The sequence below is a fragment of the Eucyclogobius newberryi genome, unplaced genomic scaffold (genome assembly GCF_026437365.1).
Source record: "Eucyclogobius newberryi isolate DKJ021-1_F unplaced genomic scaffold, fEucNew1.0.hap1 SCAF_6, whole genome shotgun sequence".
Lineage (NCBI taxonomy): Eukaryota > Metazoa > Chordata > Actinopteri > Gobiiformes > Gobiidae > Eucyclogobius > Eucyclogobius newberryi.
The window spans coordinates 3,407,612-3,422,058 of record NW_027316278.1 but is presented as its reverse complement, the minus strand read 5'-3'; positions in this window follow the sequence as shown (position 1 = coordinate 3,422,058).

The window sequence follows — 14,447 nt, the reverse complement described above, 5'->3', positions numbered from 1 at the left end:
ACACTTTCACTCGTGGCCCCTCCCTCGTGGCCCCTCCCTCGTGGCCCTGATTCTCTTAAACCTGCTGTAGTGAGACTTCTGGAGAAATCGTCAGTCACAGGAGAGAGAGGGAGCCAGGGACAATATGAGGCTGATGGCCCATTAAAGGACTGATAGAAACAAAGAGGTTTAATTTCCCTGCCACAGAGCCGCTCTGTGGGGGGCCCCAGGGCTCTCTGGGGGGCCCGTGCTGTTTTCTCTGTTTATGTTGGCACGGTTACACAGTTTAGCTTAAGACATAAAGATGTATATTTTATTCTGTAATTCTGAACCGACCGTAAAGAATTTTGGGTTTAATATTGACAAACAAATGAAGTGGCGACTTTTTACTGAAGCGTTTTTTCAGTTGCTCCTCAGAACTTTTCATGTTTTCATCAAATTATTGCACTTTATCTCTGAGTCGCCCAGTCGCGTGTGCAGCTCCAACACAACACAACAACACAACAACACAACACAACACAACACGACACAACACGACACAACACGACACAACACGACACAACACGACACAACAGCACAACACGACACAACAACACGACACAACAACACGACACAACACGACACAACAGCACAACAGCACAACACGACACAACAACACGACACAACAACACGACACAACAACACGACACAACACGACACAACACGACACAACACGACACAACACGACACAACAGCACAACAGCACAACACGACACAACAACACGACACAACAACACGACACAACAACACGACACAACAACACGACACAACACGACACAACACGACACAACACGACACAACAGCACAACACGACACAACAGCACAACAGCACAACAACACAACACAACAACACGACACAACAACACGACATAACACGACACAACACAACAACACAACAGCACAACAACACAACAACACGACACAACAACACAACAACACGACACAACAACACAACACACGACACAACACGACACAACAACACGACACAACAACACGACACAACACGACACAACACGACACAACACGACACAACAGCACAACAGCACAACACGACACAACAACACGACACAACAACACGACACAACACGACACAACACGACACAACAGCACAACAACACAACAACAAAACAACACGACACAACAACACGACACAACACGACACAACACAACAACACAACAACACAACAGCACAACAACACAACACAACAACACGACACAACAACACGACACAACACAACACAACACGACACAACACGACACAACAGCACAACAGCACAACACGACACAACAACACGACACAACAACACGACACAACAACACGACACAACACGACACAACACGACACAACAACACGACACAACAACACGACACAACACGACACAACACAACAACACAACAGCACAACAACACAACAACACAACAACACAACAACACGACACAACACGACACAACACAACAACACAACAGCACAACAGCACAACAACACGACACAACAACACAACAACACAACAGCACAACAGCACAACAACACGACACAACAACACGACACAACAACACGACACAACACAACAACACAACAACACGACACAACAACACGACACAACACGACACAACAGCACAACAACACAACAACACGACACAACAACACGACACAACACGACACAACACAACAACAGAACAACACAACAGCACAACAGCACAACAACACAACACAACAACACGACACAACAACACGACACAACACAACAACACAACAACACAACAGCACAACAACACAACAACACAACAACATGACACAACAACACGACACAACAACACGACACAACACGACACAACACAACAACACAACAACACAACAACACAACAGCACAACACAACAACACACGACATACATATATACACGTATATATATATATATATGTGTATATATATACATTATATATATATTAGTATTTATATATCTATATATATATATTTATATATAAATATATATATATATACATATATATATAGAGCCCTGTATATATATATATATATATATATATATATATATATATATATATATATATATACAGGGCTCAGATGAAGGATTTTCACTTGTGCAGCAGCAGCTGCTAAACAATCTGTTAATTTTTCGAAATTTGTATAGCAATTTCATCATTGCAGAGCAAAACACCAAAGTGACTAACAATCAATAGTTTCCATTGATATAACACGATTATTTATTTAAAATGTATTTGTAAACATTCTATTTAAAAAAAAAACTCTTAAAGGTGGTATGGACGATTTTTTCCAGCAATTTTTTTATCATATTTCCTTGTGGCGTGGATAAATCATTTGTCCTGCCACGTGTCAATCATAAAACGCACCTATCGCTCACCTGCAGCCACGTCAGGCTCGTCCCCACGTTTCCGCGTGCCTAAGCGCATGGATCTATCATAATATAGTTCTCTCAGTGTACGGGGCAAAATGAAGACGGAGAAAGACAGTTGGAGCTGACGCAGAAGTGGACAGAAATCTACGGGAGACGAGAGATGCGATGCGCTCTGTCGCGCTAATAAACAAACGCATGTGTGTGTTGTATCAGTCCACACGGGGGAGTGCGCATGAGCACGAGGGAGTGGCATGAGCACTTTTGCCTGCGTTCTCAAATCGTCGAAAAATCGTCCATAGTAACAAAGTTAACAAATTAACTTTTTAAACATTTTTTTCTTTAAATAAAACAGAAAACTTTCAAATAAAATTAGTTGTTGAACAAATTAATCAACACAAAGTCAGACGGCCTTATTTACAACTTTCTTCCACATCATCATCATCAGATGACTATTTGCAGGAGTCTCATTTACATATTAATTGTCTTTACACTCACAAAACATATGTGTTAAGTTTCTGATTGAAAGATAAATGTTGCTGTGGTGTTTCCATCATGATGTATTTTATGTGTTATTCACATTGAACCGCTCGATTTGACGTTCCATTCCAGCTATAAAACGTTTACATTTTTCGTTTTGCTATTTGATGACGGTCCCTAACTACACTCGTTTCTGCTCCGGCTTCACATTCGGAGCGTGTGATTGGCTGAGCCCAAAATACGTATCTGATTGTTAAAACGAGGTCGTGTCACTGCAGTGTAAAGATGAATATTTTGGCTGTGAATGATCAGCAAAGACTTTTGTGTTTAGGAGTTATTGACCTCAGAAGTCCCAATCTGTGACGCACACTTTACCGCACGTGGCTCCTCCCACTTTCAGACTCGATCTGTGACAGCAGCGTCCTACATGTGTCATGTCCACACAGCGTCCTACATGTGTCATGTCCACACAGCGTCCTACATGTGTCATGTCCACACAGCGTCCTACATGTCTCATGTCCACACAGCGTCCTACATGTGTCATGTCCACACAGCGTCCTACATGTGTCATGTCCTCACAGCGTCCTACATGTGTCATGTCCACACAGCGTCCTACATGTGTCATGTCCTCACAGCGTCCTACATGTGTCATGTCCTCACAGCGTCCTACATGTGTCATGTCCACACAGCGTCCTACATGTGTCATGTCCACACAGCGTCCTACATGTGTCATGTCCACACAGCGTCCTACATGTCTCATGTCCACACAGCGTCCTACATGTCTCATGTCCACACAGCGTCCTACATGTGTCATGTCCACACAGCGTCCTACATGTGTCATGTCCACACAGCGTCCTACATGTGTCATGTCCTCACAGCGTCCTACATGTGTCATGTCCACACAGCGTCCTACATGTGTCATGTCCTCACAGCGTCCTACATGTGTCATGTCCTCACAGCGTCCTACATGTGTCATGTCCACACAGCGTCCTACATGTGTCATGTCCTCACAGCGTCCTACATGTGTCATGTCCACACAGCGTCCTACATGTGTCATGTCCTCACAGCGTCCTACATGTGTCATGTCCTCACAGCGTCCTACATGTGTCATGTCCACACAGCGTCCTACATGTGTCATGTCCTCACAGCGTCCTACATGTGTCATGTCCACACAGCGTCCTACATGTGTCATGTCCTCACAGCGTCCTACATGTGTCATGTCCTCACAGCGTCCTACATGTGTCATGTCCACACAGCGTCCTACATGTCTCATGTCCTCACAGCGTCCTACATGTGTCATGTCCACACAGCGTCCTACATGTCTCATGTCCACACAGCGTCCTACATGTGTCATGTCCTCACAGCGTCCTACATGTGTCATGTCCACACAGCGTCCTACATGTGTCATGTCCACACAGCGTCCTACATGTGTCATGTCCTCACAGCGTCCTACATGTGTCATGTCCACACAGCGTCCTACATGTGTCATGTCCACACAGCGTCCTACATGTCTCATGTCCACACAGCGTCCTACATGTCTCATGTCCACACAGCGTCCTACATGTGTCATGTCCACACAGCGTCCTACATGTGTCATGTCCACACAGCGTCCTACATGTGTCATGTCCTCACAGCGTCCTACATGTGTCATGTCCACACAGCGTCCTACATGTGTCATGTCCTCACAGCGTCCTACATGTGTCATGTCCTCACAGCGTCCTACATGTGTCATGTCCACACAGCGTCCTACATGTGTCATGTCCTCACAGCGTCCTACATGTGTCATGTCCTCACAGCGTCCTACATGTGTCATGTCCACACAGCGTCCTACATGTCTCATGTCCTCACAGCGTCCTACATGTGTCATGTCCACACAGCATCCTACATGTCTCATGTCCACACAGCGTCCTACATGTGTCATGTCCTCACAGCGTCCTACATGTGTCATGTCCACACAGCGTCCTACATGTGTCATGTCCACACAGCGTCCTACATGTGTCATGTCCTCACAGCGTCCTACATGTGTCATGTCCACACAGCGTCCTACATGTGTCATGTCCTCACAGCGTCCTACATGTGTCATGTCCTCACAGCGTCCTACATGTGTCATGTCCACACAGCGTCCTACATGTGTCATGTCCTCACAGCGTCCTACATGTGTCATGTCCTCACAGCGTCCTACATGTGTCATGTCCACACAGTGTCCTACATGTCTCATGTCCACACAGCGTCCTACATGTGTCATGTCCTCACAGCGTCCTACATGTGTCATGTCCACACAGCGTCCTACATGTGTCATGTCCACACAGCGTCCTACATGTGTCATGTCCACACAGTGTCCTACATGTGTTATGTCCACACAGTGTCCTACATGTGTCATGTCCACACAGTGTCCTACATGTGTCATGTCCACACAGCGTCCTACATGTGTTATGTCCACACAGTGTCCTACATGTCTCATGTCCACACAGCGTCCTACATGTGTCATGTCCTCACAGCGTCCTACATGTGTCATGTCCACACAGTGTCCTACATGTGTCATGTCCACACAGTGTCCTACATGTCTCATGTCCACACAGCGTCCTACATGTGTCATGTCCTCACAGCGTCCTACATGTGTCATGTCCACACAGTGTCCTACATGTGTCATGTCCACACAGCGTCCTACATGTGTCATGTCCTCACAGCGTCCTACATGTGTCATGTCCACACAGTGTCCTACATGTGTCATGTCCACACAGTGTCCTACATGTCTCATGTCCACACAGCGTCCTACATGTGTCATGTCCTCACAGCGTCCTACATGTGTCATGTCCACACAGTGTCCTACATGTCTCATGTCCACACAGCGTCCTACATGTGTCATGTCCTCACAGTGTCCTACATGTGTCATGTCCACACAGTGTCCTACATGTCTCATGTCCACACAGCGTCCTACATGTGTCATGTCCTCACAGCGTCCTACATGTGTCATGTCCACACAGTGTCCTACATGTCTCATGTCCACACAGCGTCCTACATGTGTCATGTCCACACAGTGTCCTACATGTCTCATGTCCACACAGCGTCCTACATGTGTCATGTCCTCACAGCGTCCTACATGTGTCATGTCCACACAGCGTCCTACATGTGTCATGTCCACACAGCGTCCTACATGTGTCATGTCCACACAGCGTCCTACATGTGTTATGTCCACACAGCGTCCTACATGTGTCATGTCCACACAGTGTCCTACATGTGTCATGTCCACACAGCGTCCTACATGTGTTATGTCCACACAGCGTCCTACATGTCTCATGTCCACACAGCGTCCTACATGTCTCATGTCCACACAGCGTCCTACATGTGTCATGTCCACACAGCGTCCTACATGTGTCATGTCCTCACAGCGTCCTACATGTGTCATGTCCACACAGCGTCCTACATGTGTCATGTCCTCACAGCGTCCTACATGTGTCATGTCCTCACAGCGTCCTACATATGTCATGTCCACACAGCGTCCTACATGTGTCATGTCCTCACAGCGTCCTACATGTGTCATGTCCTCACAGCGTCCTACATGTGTCATGTCCACACAGCGTCCTACATGTCTCATGTCCTCACAGCGTCCTACATGTGTCATGTCCACACAGCGTCCTACATGTCTCATGTCCACACAGCGTCCTACATGTGTCATGTCCTCACAGCGTCCTACATGTGTCATGTCCACACAGCGTCCTACATGTGTCATGTCCACACAGCGTCCTACATGTGTCATGTCCTCACAGCGTCCTACATGTGTCATGTCCACACAGCGTCCTACATGTGTCATGTCCTCACAGCGTCCTACATGTGTCATGTCCACACAGCGTCCTACATGTCTCATGTCCTCACAGCGTCCTACATGTGTCATGTCCACACAGCGTCCTACATGTCTCATGTCCACACAGCGTCCTACATGTGTCATGTCCTCACAGCGTCCTACATGTGTCATGTCCACACAGCGTCCTACATGTGTCATGTCCACACAGCGTCCTACATGTGTCATGTCCTCACAGCGTCCTACATGTGTCATGTCCACACAGCGTCCTACATGTGTCATGTCCTCACAGCGTCCTACATGTGTCATGTCCTCACAGCGTCCTACATGTGTCATGTCCACACAGCGTCCTACATGTGTCATGTCCTCACAGCGTCCTACATGTGTCATGTCCTCACAGCGTCCTACATGTGTCATGTCCACACAGTGTCCTACATGTCTCATGTCCACACAGCGTCCTACATGTGTCATGTCCTCACAGCGTCCTACATGTGTCATGTCCACACAGCGTCCTACATGTGTCATGTCCTCACAGCGTCCTACATGTGTCATGTCCACACAGCGTCCTACATGTGTCATGTCCACACAGCGTCCTACATGTGTCATGTCCACACAGTGTCCTACATGTGTTATGTCCACACAGTGTCCTACATGTGTCATGTCCACACAGTGTCCTACATGTGTCATGTCCACACAGTGTCCTACATGTGTTATGTCCACACAGTGTCCTACATGTCTCATGTCCACACAGCGTCCTACATGTGTCATGTCCTCACAGCGTCCTACATGTGTCATGTCCACACAGTGTCCTACATGTGTCATGTCCACACAGTGTCCTACATGTCTCATGTCCACACAGCGTCCTACATGTGTCATGTCCTCACAGCGTCCTACATGTGTCATGTCCACACAGTGTCCTACATGTGTCATGTCCACACAGCGTCCTACATGTGTCATGTCCTCACAGCGTCCTACATGTGTCATGTCCTCACAGCGTCCTACATGTGTCATGTCCACACAGCGTCCTACATGTGTCATGTCCTCACAGCGTCCTACATGTGTCATGTCCTCACAGCGTCCTACATGTGTCATGTCCACACAGTGTCCTACATGTCTCATGTCCACACAGCGTCCTACATGTGTCATGTCCTCACAGCGTCCTACATGTGTCATGTCCACACAGCGTCCTACATGTGTCATGTCCACACAGCGTCCTACATGTGTCATGTCCACACAGTGTCCTACATGTGTTATGTCCACACAGTGTCCTACATGTGTCATGTCCACACAGTGTCCTACATGTGTCATGTCCACACAGCGTCCTACATGTGTTATGTCCACACAGTGTCCTACATGTCTCATGTCCACACAGCGTCCTACATGTGTCATGTCCTCACAGCGTCCTACATGTGTCATGTCCACACAGCGTCCTACATGTGTCATGTCCTCACAGCGTCCTACATGTGTCATGTCCACACAGTGTCCTACATGTGTCATGTCCACACAGTGTCCTACATGTCTCATGTCCACACAGCGTCCTACATGTGTCATGTCCTCACAGCGTCCTACATGTGTCATGTCCACACAGTGTCCTACATGTGTCATGTCCACACAGCGTCCTACATGTGTCATGTCCTCACAGCGTCCTACATGTGTCATGTCCACACAGTGTCCTACATGTGTCATGTCCACACAGTGTCCTACATGTCTCATGTCCACACAGCGTCCTACATGTGTCATGTCCTCACAGCGTCCTACATGTGTCATGTCCACACAGCGTCCTACATGTGTCATGTCCTCACAGCGTCCTACATGTGTCATGTAGTTATTGACGATCGATTGACGAGTGATCAGTACTTTTAGGCGCTTATTCTGAACCCTGGACCATATATATATATATATATATATATATATATATATATATATATATATATATACTGCACTTGATACAATGGAACATAAATTGAATTGAAAACATTGAGTCATGTCAGTGCTTGTCCAGCTGGGGGCAGTGTTGACCTGTGGAACATGAGACAAATAGAATATGTCTTTTGTCTTTTCCAGGAGGATAAACACAGATGATTATTATTATAAATACATCCATCCATTGTTCCCTTTTGGGGTCGCAGGTGACTGGAGCCTATCCCAGTGACTTCGGGCTTTAAGCGGGGTCCACCCTGGACAGTGGCCAACTTGTCACAGGGACATCACAGAGACATGGACATCACAGACAGTTCACTCTCACATTCACTCACTGGGACCAATTTAGGGTCACCAATTTTTACCTCACACACGCATGTGATTGGACGGAAGGAGCCGGAGAACCCACAGGAACACGAGGAGGACCCACAGGAACACGAGGAGAACCCACAGGAACACGAGGAGGACCCACAGGAACACGAGGAGGACCCACAGGAACACGAGGAGGACCCACAGGAACACGAGGAGGACCCACAGGAACACGAGGAGAACCCACAGGAACACGAGGAGAACCCACAGGAACACGAGGAGGACCCACAGGAACACGAGGAGAACCCACAGGAACACGAGGAGAACCCACAGGAACACGAGGAGAACCCACAGGAACACGAGGAGGACCCACAGGAACACGAGGAGGACCCACAGGAACACGAGGAGAACCCACAGGAACACGAGGAGAACCCACAGGAACACGAGGAGAACCCACAGGAACACGAGGAGGACCCACAGGAACACGAGGAGAACCCACAGGAACACGAGGAGAACCCACAGGAACACGAGGAGGACCCACAGGAACACGAGGAGAACCCACAGGAACACGAGGAGGACCCACAGGAACACGAGGAGAACCCACAGGAACACGAGGAGGACCCACAGGAACACGAGGAGAACCCACAGGAACACGAGGAGAACCCACAGGAACACGAGGAGGACCCACAGGAACACGAGGAGAACCCACAGGAACACGAGGAGGACCCACAGGAACACGAGGAGAACCCACAGGAACACGAGGAGAACCCACAGGAACACGAGGAGGACCCACAGGAACCCACAGGAACACGAGGAGAACCCACAGGAACACGAGGAGAACCCACAGGAACACGAGGAGAACCCACAGGAACACGAGGAGGACCCACAGGAACACGAGGAGAACCCACAGGAACACGAGGAGAACCCACAGGAACACGAGGAGAACCCACAGGAACACGAGGAGAGAACCCACAGGAACACGAGGAGGACCCACAGGAACACGAGGAGAACCCACAGGAACACGAGGAGGACCCACAGGAACACGAGGAGGACCCACAGGAACACGAGGAGAACCCACAGGAACACGAGGAGAACCCACAGGAACACGAGGAGAACCCACAGGAACACGAGGAGAGAACCCACAGGAACACGAGGAGGACCCACAGGAACACGAGGAGAACCCACAGGAACACGAGGAGAACCCACAGGAACACGAGGAGGACCCACAGGAACCCACAGGAACACGAGGAGAACCCACAGGAACACGAGGAGAGAACCCACAGGAACACGAGGAGGACCCACAGGAACACGAGGAGAACCCACAGGAACACGAGGAGAACCCACAGGAACACGAGGAGAACCCACAGGAACACGAGGAGAGAACCCACAGGAACATGAGGAGGACCCACAGGAACACGAGGAGAACCCACAGGAACACGAGGAGGACCCACAGGAACACGAGGAGAACCCACAGGAACACGAGGAGAACCCACAGGAACACGAGGAGAACCCACAGGAACACGAGGAGAGAACCCACAGGAACACGAGGAGGACCCACAGGAACACGAGGAGGACCCACAGGAACACGAGGAGAACCCACAGGAACACGAGGAGGACCCACAGGAACACGAGGAGAACCCACAGGAACACGAGGAGAGAACCCACAGGAACACGAGGAGGACCCACAGGAACACGAGGAGAACCCACAGGAACACGAGGAGGACCCACAGGAACACGAGGAGAACCCACAGGAACACGAGGAGGACCCACAGGAACACGAGGAGAACCCACAGGAACACGAGGAGAACCCACAGGAACACGAGGAGGACCCACAGGAACACGAGGAGAACCCACAGGAACACGAGGAGAACCCACAGGAACACGAGGAGGACCCACAGGAACACGAGGAGGACCCACAGGAACACGAGGAGGACCCACAGGAACACGAGGAGAACCCACAGGAACACGAGGAGGACCCACAGGAACACGAGGAGAACCCACAGGAACACGAGGAGGACCCACAGGAACACGAGGAGAACCCACAGGAACACGAGGAGAACCCACAGGAACACGAGGAGGACCCACAGGAACACGAGGAGAACCCACAGGAACACGAGGAGGACCCACAGGAACACGAGGAGAACCCACAGGAACACGAGGAGAACCCACAGGAACACGAGGAGGACCTGCTCTTCCTCTCTCCTCCTCTGCCCCTCCTCTCTCCTCCTCCTCCTCTCTCCTCCTCTCCCCTCTCTCCTCCTCTACTCCTCTGCTCCTCCTCTCTCTTCCTCTCCTCCTCTCCTCCTCTCTCCTCCTCTGCTCCTCTCTCCTCCTCTCTCCCCCTCTCTGCTCCTCTGCTCCTCCTCTCTCCTCCTCTCTCCCCCTCTCTGCTCCTCCTCTCTCCTCCTCTTTCCTCTGCTCCTCCTCTGCTCCTCCTTTCTTCCTCTCTCCTCCTCTGCCCCTCCTCTCTCCTCCTCCTCCTCTCTCCTCCTCTCTCTCCTCTCTCCTCTCTCCTCCTCTGCTACTCCTCTGCTCCTCCTCTCTCCTCTGCTCCTCCTCTCCCCTCTCTCCTCCTCTACTCCTCTGCTCCTCCTCTCTCTTCCTCTCCTCCTCTCCTCCTCTCTCCTCCTCTGCTCCTCTCTCCTCCTCTCTCCCCCTCTCTGCTCCTCTGCTCCTCCTCTCTCCTCCTCTCTCCCCCTCTCTGCTCCTCCTCTCTCCTCCTCTGCTCCTCCTCTCTGCTCCTCCTCTGCTCCTCCTCTGCTCCTCCTCTGCTCCTCCTCTCTCCTCCTCTGCTCCTCCTCTCCCCTCCTCTGCTCCTCTCCCCTCTCTCCTCTCCTCCTCTGCTCCTCCTCTCTCCTCTCTCCTCCTCTGCTCCTCCTCTGCTCCTCCTCTCTCCTCCTCCTCTCCTCTCTCCTCCTATCTGCTCCTCCTCGCTCCTCCTCTCTGCTCCTCTGCTCCTCCTCTGCTCCTCCGCTGCTGCTCCTCTCTCCTCCTCTCCTCCTCTCCTCCTCTCTCCTCCTCCGCTCCTCTCTCCTCCTCTCTTCCACTCTCTGCTCCTCCTCTCTCCTCCTCTGCTCCTTCTCTCCTCCTCCTCTCTCCTCCTCTCTGCTCCTCCTCTCTCCTCCTCTCTGCTCCTCTCTCCGCTCTCCTCCTCTCTCCTCCTCTCTGCTCCTCCTCTCTCCTCCTCTCTCCTCTCTCCTCTCTCCTCCTCTCTGCTCCTCTCTCCTCCTCTCTGCTCCTCTCTCCGCTCTCCTCCTCTCTGCTCCTCCTCTCTCCTCCTCTCTCCTCCTCTCTGCTCCTCCTCTCTCCTCCTCTCTGCCCCTCCTCTCTCCTCCTCTCTCCTCTCTCCTCCTCTCTCCTCCTCCTCTCTCCTCCTCCTCTCTCCTCCTCTCTGCTCCTCCTCTCTCCTCCTCTCTCCTCCTCTCTCCTCCTCTCTGCTCCTCCTCTCTCCTCCTCTCTGCTCCTCCTCTCTTCTCCTCTCCTCCTCTCTCCTCCTCTCTGCTCCTCCTCTCTCCTCCTCTCTCCTCCTCTCTCCTCCTCCTCTCTCATCCTCTCTCCTCCTCTCTGCTCCTCCTCTCTCCTCCTCTCTCCTCCTCTCTGCTCCTCCTCTCTTCTCCTCTCTCCTCTCTCCTCCTCTCTGCTCCTCCTCTCTCCTCCTCTCTCCTCCTCTCTCCTCCTCTCTGCTCCTCCTCTCTCCTCTCTCCTCCTCTCTCCTCCTCTCTGCTCCTCCTCTCTCCTCCTCTCTGCTCCTCCTCTCTCCTCCTCCTCTCTCCTCTCTGCTCCTCCCCTCTCCTCCTCTCTCCTCCTCCTCTCTCCTCTCTGCTCCTCCCCTCTCCTCCTCTCTGCTCCTCCTCTCTCCTCTCTGCTCCTCCCCTCTCCTCCTCTCTGCTCCTCCCCTCTCCTCCTCTCTGCTCCTCCCCTCTCCTCCTCTCCCCTCCTCTCTCCTCCTCTCTGCTCCTCTCTCCTCCTCTCTGCTCCTCTCTCCGCTCTCCTCCTCTCTGCTCCTCCTCTCTCCTCCTCTCTCCTCCTCTCTGCTCCTCCTCTCTCCTCCTCTCTGCCCCTCCTCTCTCCTCCTCTCTCCTCTCTCCTCCTCTCTCCTCCTCCTCTCTCCTCCTCCTCTCTCCTCCTCTCTGCTCCTCCTCTCTCCTCCTCTCTCCTCCTCTCTCCTCCTCTCTGCTCCTCCTCTCTCCTCCTCTCTGCTCCTCCTCTCTTCTCCTCTCCTCCTCTCTCCTCCTCTCTGCTCCTCCTCTCTCCTCCTCTCTCCTCCTCTCTCCTCCTCCTCTCTCATCCTCTCTCCTCCTCTCTGCTCCTCCTCTCTCCTCCTCTCTGCTCCTCCTCTCTTCTCCTCTCTCCTCTCTCCTCCTCTCTGCTCCTCCTCTCTCCTCCTCTCTCCTCCTCTCTCCTCCTCTCTGCTCCTCCTCTCTCCTCTCTCCTCCTCTCTCCTCCTCTCTGCTCCTCCTCTCTCCTCCTCTCTGCTCCTCCTCTCTCCTCCTCCTCTCTCCTCTCTGCTCCTCCCCTCTCCTCCTCTCTCCTCCTCCTCTCTCCTCTCTGCTCCTCCCCTCTCCTCCTCTCTGCTCCTCCTCTCTCCTCTCTGCTCCTCCCCTCTCCTCCTCTCTGCTCCTCCCCTCTCCTCCTCTCTGCTCCTCCCCTCTCCTCCTCTCCCCTCCTCTCTCCTCCTCGTCTCTTGTTTTATACATTTCTCTCAGAATCATTTCTTCTTCACTGAATTCAGATCGAGACAAAATCTCATGAATCTGTTTGAAAAGCTCGATTTACATCAAATATTTTCTTTCTTTTTTTTATTCAAAGTGAAAATGTCGCACAAAAAGAAACGACTAAAAAAAACACCAGAATTCACCTTCAAAATGACATGAAAAAGAACGTTTGAAAAGAAAATATAAAGACTATAAATGAAGTTCTTTCGCTCCGTTTCCACTCGTCTCAAACATCTCAAACGTCTCAAACATCTCAAACGTCTCAAACATCTCAAACGTCTCAAACGTCGTCTCAAACGTCTCAAACGTCTCAAACATCTCAAACGTCTCAAACATCTCAAACGTTGTCTCAAACGTCTCAAACGTCGTCTCAAACGTCTCAAACGTCGTCTCAAACGTCTCAAACGTCGTCTCAAACGTCTCAAACGTCGTCTCAAACATCTCAAACGTCGTCTCAAACGTCTCAAACGTCGTCTCAAACGTCTCAAACGTCGTCTCAAACGTCTCAAACGTCGTCTCAAACGTCTCAAACGTCGTCTCAAACATCTCAAACGTCGTCTCAAACGTCTCAAACGTCGTCTCAAACGTCTCAAACGTCGTCTCAAACGTCTCAAACGTCGTCTCAAACGTCGTCTCAAACATCTCAAACGTCGTCTCAAACGTCTCAAACGTCTCAAACGTCGTCTCAAACGTCGTCTCAAACGTCTCAAACGTCTCAAACGTCTCAAACGTCGTCTCAAACGTCTCAAACGTCGTCTCAAACGTCTCAAACGTCGTCTCAAACGTCTTTTCGCCAACGCCGTTTGTTTGTGCCCCGCCCGCGATCCGACGCCAT